The 15,718-nt window shown below is 41.1% G+C and overlaps 1 protein-coding gene and 1 pseudogene across 6 annotated transcripts in view; one reads left to right on the top strand and one right to left on the bottom strand.

The window, feature by feature from the left end:
• Positions 1 to 6,320: 6,320 nt before the first annotated feature.
• LOC140492428 (large ribosomal subunit protein eL36-like) lies at positions 6,321 to 6,660 on the bottom strand (annotated as a pseudogene).
• A 4,004-nt stretch (positions 6,661 to 10,664) lies between these two features.
• The window catches only part of znf462 (zinc finger protein 462), a 109,371-nt gene continuing 104,317 nt past the window's right edge, over positions 10,665 to 15,718 (top strand). The window contains exons 1-2 of one of the 6 annotated variants that reach the window (XM_072588905.1): positions 10,665 to 11,331; positions 11,451 to 11,617. The gene's annotated coding sequence lies outside the window, so the exon portion shown is untranslated. Of the gene's footprint in view, positions 11,332 to 11,450; positions 11,618 to 12,018; positions 12,329 to 15,718 lie in introns of those variants that run through there. The other 5 variants (XM_072588949.1, XM_072588940.1, XM_072588959.1 and 2 more) reach the window with 5 other exon arrangements.

The raw sequence follows: 15,718 nt of genomic DNA on the forward strand, positions 1-15,718 counted from the left end.
CATTGACAAACAGAAGTGGTATGTGTGTGTGTATAGTCTGAGGGAGTGATTTAAATGCTCAGATATATGGGAAATGTGTTCACAGGTTACGGTAAGTGCCAACTGATCTTTCTGGCCAATGAAGACTCTGAATCTCAGACAGGCTGAGACATCACTACACATCAGGTTTCTGCACTGTTAATGGGAGCACAACTTAAGTTTAACAGCTGCTGCCTGGATGCCACAGAGCTTGGGAAAACAGGCAGTGACAGGGAGATGAGAGTTGCTAACTCCAGAAGGTAAGTGCCTTTTACACCCTCTGGGCGGGGGGGGTGTGGGGCGGTGGGGAGTGGGGGGGGGGGGGTGGGAGGCAGGAGGAACAGGATGAAAGATTATGGTCTGTCTGTATGTCTCTCTCCCAATTGCTGTGATCAGAAAAGAGCTGGAGATAACTGATTTTGTTTTCCCCTTAATAAGAAACATAGAAATAGGAGTAGACCATTCAGCCCATCAAGTCTGCTCTATCATTTATTACGATCATGATTGCTTGAATACTTCAATGCTTTTTAGTCACATTATCCCATAACCCTTCATGCCATCCATAATCAGAAATCTACCAACTTCCACTTTACATATACCCAAACACTGAGTTTCCACTGGTGTAGAGATTTCCAATGATTGACGACTCATTGAATAAAAGAATATCTCCTAATCTTAGTCCTAAATGGGATCCCTTAATTTTAAATTATGTCCCTGTTCTAGATTTCTTAACCAGGGGAAACATCTTCCCTGTATTCACCTTGCCTATCCCTTTAAGTATTTTGTAGCTTTTAATGAGATCACCTCTCATTCTTCAAAACTCTAGAGAACACAGGCCCAGTTTCTCTATCACTCTTTATAGGACAATCCTGTCATCCTGGGAAAAATATCTGGCAAACCTTTTACACAAGAGAGACAAAGGCAGCGAGCACATGATCAGCGAGGGAAAGGGAGAAAGAAACCTACACTGCTAACTGACACAACAGTCAATCTGCGCAGCTACTGCCTTTGCTGTTTGAATTCATGTATCACTGGACATTGCATCCAGGAAAAATGAACAAGCAGCGAAATTCACAACTGATCTTGGAGGAACCTGTGTGGGAGAGCTCACAACACAGGAACGGATAAGTGCATACTTTTTAACGTGCAACCTTGCTGCAAGTCTAAAATAGTAAGTAGAGTGGGTTCTTCCTTGATTATATGTTTTGCTGAAATCTGTCTCCTGATTAAATTTAAAAATATAAACCATTAATACTAAGTTAGCCTGGAGCACCATTTTTTTTAAATAGAGCAAAACCATGGTGTTATTTTCTGGGTCTGTAGATTGTGAAGGAGCAAAGATGACCTTTAGTAGAGAGATATGCTCTTCCTGTCAGATGTGGAAGTTCAGGGAGAGTTTCCATGTTACTGAGGATTATGTCTGCAGGAAGTGCCTTTGGTTGCAAGTCCTATCAGATTGAATGGATCAGTTGGAGCGACGGTTAGAGGCAATGAGGAATTTATAAGAGCTATGGGATGTGATGGATGGCAGTTATAGGAAGGGGGAAAAGCGGCAGATGCAGTCAGATAGATGGGTTAATTCCAGGAAAGCTAAGAGAGGTAGGCAGGTAGTACAGAAGTCTTCTGTGGCTATCCCCATTTCAAACAAGTCTGCTCTTTTGGAAAAGGTAGGGGGTGATGGATTCTCAGGGGAATGTAGCACGAACAGCGAAGTTTCTGGTATCGAGACTGGCTCTAATGCAATGAAGGGTACATCAGGTTCCAAGCGATCTATTTTGATAGGGGACTCTCTAGTCAGAGGTGCAGATAGACTTTTTTTTTGGCCAGCAGCAAAAAATCATAATGATGTGTTGCCTCCCTGGTTCCAGGATCAAGGATGTCTCAGAGATGGTGCAGAATGTTCTCGAAGGGGAGAGGGACCAGCTGGAGGTCATTGTCCACACTGGAACCAAAGACATAGGAAGAAAAAAGGATGGGATTCTGATGGGAAGATATAGAAAGTTAGGCAGGAATTTAAAAAAGGAGGTCCTTGAGGATAGTAATATCTGGATTACTCCAGGTGCTACGAGCTAGTGAGGGTAGGAATAGAAGGATAGGGCAGATGAATGTGTGGCTGAGGAGGTGGTGCATGGGAGAAGGGTTCACATTTTTGGATCATTGGAATCTCTTCTGGGCTAGAAGTGACCTGTACAAGAAGAACAGATTGCACCTGAATTGGAAGGGGAAAAATATAGTCGCAGGCAGTTGTTCAGGAGGATTTAAACTGATAAGATGGGGGGGAGGAGCTGGTGGGACCTAGGAAAACAGTGACCAAATAGATCAACCTGAGGCTGGTAAAGTTGGGAAAGTGAATGAGTCAAACAGTCAGGGCAGGAAGGAACAAAGCAGAGAACAAGGGAGGACCGATAAATTAAACTGCATTTACTTCAATGAAAGAAGCCTAACAGGGAAGGCAGATGAACTTGGGACATGGTTAGGAACATGGGGATGGGATATCACAGCAATTACAGAAAAGTGGCTCAGGGATGGACAAGACTGACAGCTTAATGTTCCAGGATCCAAATGCTATAGGAAGGATGGAGGTGTGGGGAGGGCATTGCAAGAGAGGAGGAGAAGTGGCATTTTTGAGAAGGGATAGCATTACTGCTGTACTGGGGGAGGATATTCCTGGGAATACATCTAGTGAAATTATTTGGGTGACATGAGAAATAAGAAAGGGATGATCACCTTGTTGGAATTGTATTATAGACCCCCTAATAGTCAGTGGGAAATTGAGAAACAAATTTTCAGGAGATTTCAGTTACCTGTAAAAATAGTAGGGTGGTTATGGTAGGGAATTTTAACTTTCCAAACATAGACTGAGACTGCCATAATGCTAAGGGTTTAGATGGAAGGGAATTTGTTAAGTGTGTACAAGAAAACTTTCTGATTCAGTATGTGGAATACCTACTACAGAAGGTGCAACACTTGACCAAGTCTTGGGAAATAAAGCAGGACAGGTGTGTGAGGTGTCAATGGGGGAGCACTTTCAGGCCAGCGACCATCATTCTGTTAGTTTTAAAATTAGAGAGAAAAGGATAGACTGGATCTAAAAGTTGAAGTTGTAAGTTGGAGGAAGGCTAATTTATGACAGTATTAGGCAAGAACTTTCAAAAGGTCATTAGGGGCAGATGTTTGCAGGTAAAGGGATGGCTGGAAAATGGGAAGCCTTCAAAAATGAGATAATGAGAGTCCAGAGACCATATATACCTGTTAGGGTGAAAGGAAAACAAAAAGAAGGAAGAGGGAAATCAGGAGGGCAAAAAGGGGACATGAATAGCTTTGGCAAATGGAGTTATGGAGAATCCAAAGAGTTTTTAAAAATACATTAAGGACAAAAGAGTAACTAGGGACATAATAGGGCCCCTCAAAGATCAGCAAGGCAGTCTATTTGTGGAGCTGCAGAAGATGGGGAGATACTAAATGAGTATTTTGCATCAGTGTTTACTGTGGAGAAGGACATGGAAGACATAGAATGTGGGGAAATAGATGGTGACATCTTGAAAAATGTCCATATTGCAGAGGAGGAGGTGTTGGAAATCTTGAAATGAATAAAAGTGGATAAATCTCCAGGACTTGATCAGGTATACCCTAGAACTCTGTGGGAAGCTAGGGAAGTGATTGCTGGGGCACTTGCTGAGATATTTGTATTATTGATAGTCACAGGTTAGATGCCAGAAGACTGGAGGTTGGTAACGTGGTGCCACTGTTTAAATAAGGGAACTATAAACCAGTGAGCCCAACATTAATGGTGAGCAAGTTGTTGGAGGGAATCTTGGGGGACAGAATTTACAATGATTTGGAAAGGCAAGAACTGATTAGGGATAGCTGGCATGACTTTGTGTGTGGGAAATAATGTCTCACAAACTTGATTGAGTTTTTTGAAGAAGTAGTAAAGAAGATTAATGAGGGCAGAGTGGTGGATGTGATCAATATGGACTTCAGTAAGGCGTTTGACAAGTTTCCCCATGGGAGACTGGTTAGCAAGGTTAGATCTCATGGAATACAGGGAGAACTAGCCATTTGGATATAGAACTGGCTAAAAGGTAGAAGACAGAGGGTGGTGATGGAGGATTGATTTTCAGACTAGTGATGCGCCACAAGGATCGGTGCTGGGTCCACTACTTTTCATCGTTTATATAAATGATTTGGATGCAAGCATAAGAGGAACAGCTAGTAAGTTTGCAGATGAACCAAAATTGGAGGTGTAGTGGACAATGAAGGTTCCCCAAGTGTACAACAGGATCTTGATCAGATGGCCCAATGGGCTGAGGAATGGCAGATAGAGTTTAATTTAGATAAATGAGAAGTGCTGCATTTTGGAAAGGCAAATCAGAGCATGACTTATACACTTAATGGTAAGGTCCTAGGGAGTGTTGCTGAACAATGAGACCTTGGAGTGCAGGTTTGTAGTTCCTTGAAAGTAGAGTCGCAGGTAGATAGAATAGTGAAGAAAGCACTTGGTACACTTTCCTTTTTTGGTCAGGCATTGATTATAGGAGTTGGGAGGTCATGCTGTGGTTGTACACAACATTGGTTAGCCATTTTTGGAATATTGTGAGCAATTCTGGTCTCCTTCCTATTGGAAGGATGTTGTGAAACTTGAAAGAGATCAGAAAGGATTTACAAGGATGTTGCCAGGGTTGGAGGATTTGAGCTATAGAGAGAGGCTGAATAGGCTGTGGCTGTTTTCCCTGGAGTGTCAGAGGCTGAGGGGTGATCTTATAGAGGTTTATAAAATCATGAGGAGCATGGATAGGATAAATAGACAAAGTGTATTCCCTGGGATGGGGGAGTCCGGAACTAAAGGGCATAGGTTTAGGGTGAGAGGGGAAAGATATAAAATGGAACTAAGGGGTAACGTTTTCACACAGAGGGTGGTGCATGTATGGAATGAGGAACAAGGCCAGAGATAGTGGTAGAGGCTGGTACAATTACAGCATTTAAAAGGCATCTGGATGGTAATATGAATAGGAAGGGTTTAGAGGGATATGGGCCAACTGCTGGCAAATGGGACGAGATTAAGAATCACACAACCAGGCTATAGTCCAATAGGTTTATTTGGAAGCACTAACTTTCAGAGCACTACTCCTTCATCAGGTGGTTGTGGTTGATCAGGTGACAACTACCTGATGAAGGAACAGCACTCCAAAAGCTAGTGCCAAATAAACCTGTTGGACTATAACCTGGTGTTGTGTGATTTTTAACTTTGTATACCCCAGTCCAACATTGGGACTAGATTAAGTTGGGATGTTTGGTTGGCATGGATGCGTTGGACCAAAAGGTCTGTTTCCGAGCTGTACATCTCTATGACTCTGTCTACACTTTCCAACCTCTTACCATTTAAGAAATAAGGTGAGGTCAGAGTAATAGACCTTGGGATCAAGGCTACACTCGACCAAGAGTGGCACCAAGGAGGCCTAGCAACATTAGAATCAATGGGTATTGGGGGCAAACTCTCCAGTGGTTGGAGTCATACCTGGCATGTAGTAAAATTGTCTTTTTTTTTGGAGATCAATCATCTCAGTTCCAGAATATCTCTGCAGGACTTCTCCAACCATCTTCAAGCTTCTTCATCAATGATCTTCCCTCTACCATAAGGTCAGAGGTGGGCAGATTTGCCTATGATTGCACCATTTTAAGCATCATTTCTGACTCCTCAGATATCTCACAGTACCTTCTGAATCCATCCCACTTCCACTTAGAAGGACAAGGGTGGCATGCACATGGGAACATCACCACCTGTAAGTTCCCCTCCAAGCCTGACTTGGAAATATACCATTGTACCTTCACTGTACCTCCCTGGGTCAAAATGCTGGAATTTCCTCCCTAAGGACATTGTGGGTCAACTTACAGCACATGGACTGCAGTAGTTCAAGAAACAGCTCACCACCACCTTCTGAAGGGTAACTGGAGACAGGCAAAGAATCCTGGCCAACCAGCTATTTCCGCATCTCACAAATGAATAAAAAATAAAATGCAGATCTGTTCCTGCTACGAAGTGAATAACCTCACATTTTGCCCAAATTATCTTCCATTTTCCACGCTCTTGCCACCCAATAAGCCTGCCCAAATCCTCCTGAAACCACTTTACACCTTCCTCATAAGACATATTCCCCTGCTTAGCAGTACATCAGCTGCAAATTTGGAAATATTACATTTGGTCCCCATGTCAAAATCATGATGTACATTGTGAACAGCTAGCACCCAAGTACTGATCTTTGTAGTACCGCACTGCTGTTGAAAACGTTTTTAATATAACTTTAAGAACTTAAATTGTAACAACATTCTGTAGAATAATCTTTCTTTGCAGCTGCCTTTCTCATTGCTACCAGCACATTACTGAATTTTTCTCTGTTCCTCTTCACATGGACATGAGAACTAACTCTCTTATTGATGAATTTGAGTGCACACTTATCTTTGGAGACTTTCAGAAATTCCATTAGACACATTTGATAGGGAGGAAAATCATAGTCCTCAGGAATCCTAATAAACTTAGTGTGCTTGCTTTGGTGCCCTTTTCTACTGTCTTGGGCTAGTCTGTTTCTTGGTGTCAGGGTGCCCCTTATGCAGGTCAATTGCCATAGGACATCGGATTGCCATTTTTACAGCTCACAGCCTGCCAATGAGAATGACCCATTTGTTTCTACTCTCCATTCTCTGTTAGCCAATCCTTAATCCATATCAGTACATTATCCCACATACTTTAGTTTTGTCCTAACCCTCTCCCTCTAAGCCTTTTGAAAATTCAAATATACTGCATGCTTTCATTTCCCTTTATTGATATTTTTAGTGACATCCTCAAAAATATCTCCAGCAATTTAATCAAACATGCAAAAATCTATGCTTACGTTGCCCGATCAGATCATTTTTAAAAATCCAACTGTCCACTTATCATGTACTTTTGATACATTCTAGTATTTTCCCTTTTACAGGTATTGACTTAAGTCTGACGGGTCTGTTGTTCTTTGGTTTCTCTCTTGCTCTATTCTTAAATAATGGAGTGACATTTACTAGCTTCCAATCTGCAGGAATCATTTCAGAATCAATGGAATTTTAGATCGTCAATGAATTGACTATCTCCACGGCCACCTCCTTCAACACTCTGGAACATAGATGATCAAGTCATGGGACTTAACAGCTTTCAACCCCATTAAATTCTCTCTTACAATCTAATTACTAATTCTAACTTCCTTCAATTCTCATTCTTCCTAACATTACCAGGTATCATCCCAAAGGACCCACTGCCTTGGCTTTCCTTTTTGTCAATATGTCCACTGCCATAGTCAAAGAAAGAAAAAGTGACAAGGTCCACATACTCTCCTGTGGCCCTTCCCAGTTTCTTTACTGTTTATACCCTTTCCTCTTCCAACCTCCTGTACCTCTTCCTCTCCCTATGGTTTTCCTCATTCTCCTATGATTCCCCCATTCCCTCTCCTTCCACTATTCTGTACGCTCTCTCTCTCCCTTTCCTTTCTCACTGCTGCCCCATCCTTGCCTGTATTTTCCTTGCTATTTTCTTCTCTCATGCCTTCAGCTGCCTGGTCCTTAAAGTCTGGATTCCCTCCCTCTCCACTTCTCTGCCTTTTTTTCTTCCTTAAGGTGTTCCTAAAAATCTAACTGTTTGACTAAGCTTTTGATCCCTTGCGTTTATGGCTCAGAGACAATTTTGTTTAATAACACTACTGTCAAGTGCCTTTGATCATTTCACGATATTAATGATGCTAATGATATACAAGTTGTAGAATTGAGAAATGAATAAAGTTAAAATAGGATCAAACTTTTCCTTGTAACTTGAGTAGACTTCAGAAAAGCCTTGTTCAAAATGGCAAAGCTGTTTGGGCCACAGGAATACAATGGGGTCATTCAGCCCCTCAAAACTGTTCCACCATTCTATTAGTTTGTGATTTATATCTATGTCAACCCCACTTATCCTCTTGAGCCAAACCCCTCAATATCCTTACTCAACAAAAATCTATTGAAGAGGAGAAAATGAGGACTGCAGACATTGGAGATCAGATTCAAACAGTGTGGTGCTGGAAAATCACAGCAGGTCAGGCAGCATCTGTGGAGCTGGAGAGTTGACGTTTCAGGCATAGCTCTTCATCATGTTGTGTTTTTTTCAGTGCCACACTTTTTGAAAAATCTATTGATCTCAATTTTGAAAATTTAAATTGACATCCAGCTTCCACAGTGGGAGAGTTCTAGATTTCCAATGCCTTTTCTGCGAGAAAAAGCTTCCTGTCACAACTCTAAATTGTCTTGCTCTACTTTTTCCTTGTTTGGATTTCCCCACCAGAGGACATAATATATCTGTATCTACAGTAATATGACTCTTCAGCAATTTAACATCAGACTACCCACAATCCTTTCAAACTTAAAAGATCCCAAGCCTAGTCTACATGACCTGTCCTCAGAAACTGTCTCATTGCATCTTAGTATTCATCTGGTGAATCTACACTACTTTCAAAATATCTTTCCTGAGTTTTGGTAACTGGAAGTGAACACAATTCTCCATGTAGTATCTAACCATGTCTTTGTGGAACACAATAAGCATTTTGAATTATAATTGCATTAAGGTACATTTCAATACTTCATTGATGCATTTCATTTTTTAAACCTGGTGTCAAAGTAATCAGTAGCACCAATGTTTTATTGTTGGTGTGTAAAAGAAAGTTTGAGAAAAGTGTATGAGATGGTTTGTGAAAGTGTGTGAGAGAGAATGAGTATACAAAAGTGCATGTGCTTGAGCCTATGTCTCTGTGTGTGGGAGTTTATGAATGGATGACTGGGTGCCATTGAATGATTGTGAATTAGTAAAAGTGAGTCAAATGGACATTGACAAATTTGTGCAATGGATGGAGAAGTGGCAGATGAGGTTCAAATGCAGAGAGGTGTGAGGTGATGCAAATTAGTCAGAACAATTTTGAAAGACAATACAAAATAGAAGATATAATTCTAAAGAGGCTGCAGGAGCAGAGGAACTTGGTGTGCAAGTGTACAGATCATTGGCAGGACAGGTGGAAATCACAGTTAATAAAGCATATGGTGTTTTCAGTTTTATTAATTGGAGCATAGAGTACAAGAGTAGGGAGGTGATGTTGATCTTGTATAGAATTGTTAGACCTCAGCTGGAGTATTGTGAATGGTTGTGGGCACCACATTATAGGAAAGATGCGAATGCATTGGAGAGAGTAAAGAAGGGACTTGCAGGAATGGTTCCAGGATGAAAAACTTCAGTTGAGGATAGATTAAGGAAGTTGGGACTGTTGTCCTTGGAGATGAGAAGGGTGAGAGGAGATTTGATAGAGATGTCAAAATCATGAGTGAGCTGGATGGAAAGGGAGAAGGTAAGCCTGCTGACAAAAGAAAAAAAAAGAGGACAAAGATTTAGAGTGATGTGCAAAAGAAGCAAGAATGATGTGAGGAAAAAAACCTTTTCACACAGTGGGCAATTATGGTTTGGAGTGGACCATCTGGAAATGTGGTGGAGACAGTTTCAACTGAAAGATTCAAGCAGGCATTGGATAATTATTTGTATAGAAATAGTGTGCATGAAAATGGGGTAAAGACAGGACATTAGAACTATGTAAAAGAACAGGTGCAGGTATGATGGGCAGAATGGCCTCTTTCTGCAAATCTATGCTTCTGAGTGAATTGCGAGGATAAATGAGTGTGAATGTGTGCGCTTCAGTGTATGTTAGTTTGAGTGTGTCTGAATATGTGTGAATTTGAAATGAGTGTGTGAATTCAAGCGTGTGTGAATGTGATTGAGTGAATGCCAGTGCGTGAACATGTCTTGGTGCAAATGTGTGCGGATGAGTGCATGTAAAGGGAGCGGGGCCACACCTCTTTTCATCTTTGAGGGTATATTAAATACCTTGATATTTTTGTCTCAGATATGGATCTCCTCATCCAGCACCAAATCTAAATCTGGAGAAAAACCACAACCTTAGCACTTTTTTTCAGTCAGGTGGAAGAAAGAAAAAATGAAACACCAGGGAGAAATTGAGCTCTGAAGAATTGCTACGATTGTCAGATGGAATTTTTCTTATGCACCATTTGAAGACATTGTCTTGTGTTCTTTCGTCCAGTAATCTCAGATTCATCTCATGTGCATAGCTTCAAAGCTCCCAAAGCCTTTCTTGCATTCCCCCGCCCGCTCCCAACCCCCAGCCTGAACCTAGTATTTAGATCACAAGCTGCCTTAAGGTCAGTTGCTTTACAACTTAGCAGCCGCAGCAGATTAGATCCCAGCAGCGTCTGGCTCTGCCGCTGCTGCTGCCGCCGCCGTACAATACAACCTCTTCCCTTGTTTACTCGCTAAGATTAATGCTCTCAAGCTTCTCTCTCCCCTACAAAGCAGTGTTTTTATCTGCTATCCAGACAGGGCAGTGAAGGGGAAGGAAGGTTGAAAGGTGGATTGCAGCTTAACGTCCAAGGCATTTTTAGCCAGGAAAATACCAAGAGTTGGAGCAGGACCTACTCAATTTATCTCTCTGGGCAGCGCCTTACGTCACAGACTAGTTCACTTTTCAAGGAGGGAAGGGAAATTAAAGAGTATCTCTGTAGAAGTTTCATTTTAAAGAGGTGAAATGTCGCCTTTGGACATGCGAGGGACTTTCCCCGGACCATGTTAATTTAACAAAATACAAAGGTGACCGAGGATCTTCCCAATTTAGAACAATCCTAGAACTTTGCAGCTTTGTGCTATCAAAGCAATTATGCATGCGGGAGATACAGAACTTTATATTTTCCTTCCCAATAATTAATGTGTGTTAACCCCTCCTCACTCCTTTCCTCCCAAATTGGGTTCAAGTGATTGTCCCTGGCACCTGTTAGATTGGCACTCTGCCCGGGGAAGCCTTCTTCTTCTCTCCCCCCTGTGGCTGGTCTGCTCAACTCTCAACCTCCCCCACACCAGCGCTTTGTCATCAACTTTTTTTTTCAATCCCTCTCTCTCTCTGTCTGCCTTCTCTCTTTTTTTCTCTCTCCCTTTCCTGCTAAAGTGCCCGTCACAGATCAGGTCATCTGCAGTTTTAGCAGCAAAAGAGGTGCTGGGGGGTGGAGGGGATAAAAAAGGGAGCTGGAGCGGTTGGTCGTGGTGGTGGTGGGGGAGGAGGACGAGGAATGAGAGAGATGGCGATCCTGTAAGATCCCTGCAGACAAACCCATGAAGGAGGAACTTTCAACACAAGAGCAGAGAGCGAGAAAAGAGAAAGAGACGAGGAGCTTTGGGCTCGCAACCGGAGAAGGACATCTTGCTCCTTGTTTGTAAGTGAATGCTGCCGGGATAAGACTGCTCCTCCAAGTTGCCAGTGCTTATTAATGAGAGCCGGGCTTGCATTGCATGTCTCTGTGTTGTATTAATGTGTGACTCTGCCTTTCTCCAGTGGTGGGGGTGGCTAGTGCTTGCGAGGGAAGGCAGCTCTGGAGGACTAGGAGCGCAGCCAGAGCCACATCTTTTCAACATTTCTCAACATTCCCTCTTCCCCTTGCATGGATCTTGTGCTTTCCTGGAAGAAGGAGGGTCCCTCAAGACATTGTGGCCGTGCAAGAGGTGAGTGGTCTCTTTGTTCCTTTGTTTTTTTGAATGTTTCTCGTGGCTCCCCTTTGAGTTGAGAAGAGAAAGTGCTTCACTCTCTCTCTCTCTCTCTGAGCTAGCGCAGAAGCCATTACATCGGGAGCTTTTGCTTTATTTGGCTGGTGTGTTTTTTTTTTGAAGAGCAGCCTGAAAACATGCTAGCGTTCTCTCCATGAAAGCCCCAGAGCTGCTGTGCAGCTGGTCTCAGGTCTAGACACAAAGGCAGCGACAGCAGCAGTCAGGGCTGCAAACCATTGCACTTCCTCATAGGCCACCTCCCCCACTCCCTCCTGCTCTTAGTCTCTTTCCTCTTCTAAATGTGCCTCAGACATGCATGACTTCCTCTCCTCTTGAAGGTCTATCTCGTTTTAGCTTGAATTACAAGGTTTCTTTTGTTGTTGAATGTGTCGTGGAGATCTCCCTTCCTCGCCATGAGGGTCCATAGGAATGACTCCTCCTCTAGCCTGATGTGAAGCCATTTTTTTTTGAAATCAGCTCCAGGGAGTGAGTTGTGTGTGAAGGAAGAACGACTGCTTAGTCTTTAGATGTTACTGCCACTGGAAGCGCCAGAGATCCCTCTTGCATTCAGGTAGGCCCATAGCATTGTCCTTCACAGAGAGAGAGAAAAAAACAGAAAATGGTGGAGAAAGAAACTGTTCTGAGCCCTGCAATCTGGAGGAGACCTTGGTAAGGGAGAGATTATTTTACAAAGTGCTCTCCAATTTGATTTAGTTGTCACACCAAGTTCTGTTCTGTTTCTGTGACCATGCTAAATCTTTTAAAGCATTTTATTTTGGATTATTTTGGAAATGTGCAATTCATTCTTCTTTGAAGGCAGATCTTTGCAGAGATAAGATGGACTAAAAGAGGAAGTGCAGTGTGTGGTGGTCCTTGCATGTATCTTCTGAAATCTCAAGGATACAGAATTGAAACACATCTGGAATTAGACAGTGCATTTCTGAGAACCTCATTTATTGGACAGATTAATTTTTTAGCTTTGTATTCAACTACAATTGAGCAATGTTCTTTAGACATTTGAAGATGTTGCTTCCATGATTTGGTGAATTTAAAGTTTTTGTTTAAAGTACTATAGTCCGAATTGAATGAGATTTTTGTTTTACATATGGCTAGGCTAGAAGCAATGTGTCCTTGTATTAGAAATTAAATTATGAGATCATAGATAATCATTAAATAAATGATCTTGTACCCTGTCTCAGTGGGGAAAAATGTATATTTCAAAATGATTTGCAGAAAAAAAATTGAGATTATTTTATTACTTGACAAAAATGTATTAAGAAGCAACGATGCCAAAACATGAATGCCTATACGTTGACAGTCATGTTGTGGTGTCCTTTTAACATAACTGTAGGGAGGTTGCTTATGATCTGGGATTTTCTTTGTAAGTAGCTTAATTCTTCTTTCTGGTGTTTTGAGGGGACACTTGTTAATAGAATGGGGAATTGGGAGATGTGGTCCTACTCTTGTATCTGATTAGTTCCTTTTTCCTATGTTATTATGGTTGCTTAGATCTTGAAATACAGTAGTCACATCAGAATAGTAGTAAGCTTCTGGCATCTCCTTCTCTTCAGTTGATTGAAGATTCTGTGGGTGATTTCCCAAGGCAAGTTGAGCTTAATTGTCCATAGTACCTTCCTATGTAAAATTAGTATAACGAGATTGTGAAACTGTTGGTTTTTCTCATTGGATCCTCCTTCAAGGTAGCCATTGTGTAGAGATTTTGCCAGTTTCAGTGTGACGACTGTGTGATTTCCAGTAGAAATGTGAGTACTTTCTGTGGTGGTGTCATTCAGAAAGAAGACCTGATTTAATTGAAGAGTCAAAAATTCTGCAGGGTTTTTACAAATTATCTTAAGAATTTGAGTAAATGTTTGGTTAGCAATTTTTTGAGTAAATGCCACCCAATTATGTTGTTTCTTTCAAATTGTCTTAATTTCCAACACTGCTTAGTTAAGAGATTAAATAAAAATTGTTTTTTATGACTTGATTGTTTCAAAAGACTATGTAGGAAGGCCTACAATAGATAAGGTAGTTCTCTCCCCTTTGCAAAATCTAGTTCTGCTTTTAGGCATCAAATTGAGTGTGCTGACCTGTCTCTTGGAACACTGATTTCTGGACTACCGTTGAGTTTACTAGTTAGAAATGTTTTGGTGCAAGCTAAATCTTTGTTTTGCTGAAACAGTGTAGAACATCCAGACTAGTTAATTATATACCTGATTTCTGTGCAGTTGCATGTGGGGGTAGACTTTTACATGTATGTTCTTGAAGGATAGGGACAGTTTTCAGAATGATGACTAGCATTTTAAGATGTCTTCTGGAAACAGTGGAGACCTGGCTGTCAGAGGCTTGGCATTATTTTGCAGGACATGAACGCTGAAGGGTTTCATTTGAAGATTGGGTGTGCATTAAAACTTCCAGAGCCTTGAACATTACAGGTGCTGTTGATCTATAATATCCTTGTAATTTAAAGATGCACAAGTAATATTGGTAACAATAGAATACATTCTGATATACTTTTGCAACATTTGTGCAACTTCCATCTTTTTGCACAGGAACCTGAAGTTTGGAAGCACCTTGAAGATAGGAAATTTTAACTAAACTAAGTGACAGGATAGACTTTATCTAAGAGATGTTTGGACATCATTCATCTTTATTTTAGCACAAAACTAAAGTTTGGGACATTTTGTAAGCAATAAGGTTTTTGAGTAGCTCCAATTTTGCAACTTTTCTGTCAAACTCCATTTTATTCTGAAACACATGTCCTGTCTTGTGAACAAAGGCAGTCATGAGATCTGACTTCAATGGAGTATTGCTCACTTCTGAAGTGCAGTGGTCATTTCCTTCTGAGTTTTTAGGATTTTCCACATTTTGCTCTTTGAATGTTGGCCATTGCATTGCTTTCAGTTTGCAAACATGTATATGTGGGTCACAGATACTTTTTGAAAAGCAGTTGCTCTTAAAAGGCTTAATCTAACTCTCAATTGAGGTAACTGAGATAGTACGAAAAATTCCAAATAGACAAGATGTAACTGACTATGTTATTAGTGATGCCAACCTGTTTTGTTTTCTAAAAGTGTTTTTTGTTTGTTGTTTAGTGCAAGTGCAAACAACAATGCCCATAGCTTTTCACATTGCTTGGAATCCTCTCTGTATCATTTAATTTGCTTTTTACAATTTTGACTCTGCACCTACTTGAGATTCTCAGCACTTGAGTTTAAATATATATAAGTTAGAATTATGTTATAATGGAGGGCAACCCTGTTAATCTCTACCAAATGCCACTTTTGTGTAGTAATCAAGAGATATTCAGGAACATCTGTCTTGGAAGAGGTGAACTTTCAAAGTTTATCCATCTTCAATAGACAGTTTTAGGAATTCTAACAGTGGTAGTGGTGGATGGCAAGAAAAATGTAAAACTTGTTTATCTGAACACAGAAGGGGAAAGGTTCTACGCGGAGGATCTGGTGAAACAGGGATACAATATGTAGGTCCCAGTGGGGTCTTGAGTCATTTGATTGATTGTTGTATCCATGCGCTTGGACTGTTTAACAATGAGTTACTCTTCATTCCATGAATTAATGTTTTGGGTGCGTTCCAATGAACTTAGCACAAGATGGTGGCTGAGGCTGTCTTCAAATGTAGCCTTTTGAGATCTGTAATGGCTGTCACCTTATTGTGCTTCCTTAGTGCCCCTGCATATATAGGCAATGGTCTCATTCTGCTTACTGGGACTGTCAGTAGAATGTCTGTTATGCTCGGCTAGTGAAATGCCTCAATGTTAGATTAAATTGATGTAAAGAAAGATGTGTCTTCAAGTTGTGTGCAAGCTGGCTAAAGTATTACAATATGTTTCTCGTGAAATAATGGACATGGGTTATTTTTATGCAACTAGAGATTTTAATAGTTTTTAGGATTAGAGGTCATCAGATTTTGGTTCTATTTGGAGATGAAGGCTTAGTCAAAATTGCAGAATGCTGAATCAGCCAATGTGGTCAATGTTTTGACGGTTGAAAGGTTGTTGTGGGAGTTGCAGAATGTCAAGCGTATATTGTTTAATTT

This window comes from Chiloscyllium punctatum, chromosome 2 (assembly GCF_047496795.1).
Source record: "Chiloscyllium punctatum isolate Juve2018m chromosome 2, sChiPun1.3, whole genome shotgun sequence".
NCBI lineage: Eukaryota > Metazoa > Chordata > Chondrichthyes > Orectolobiformes > Hemiscylliidae > Chiloscyllium > Chiloscyllium punctatum.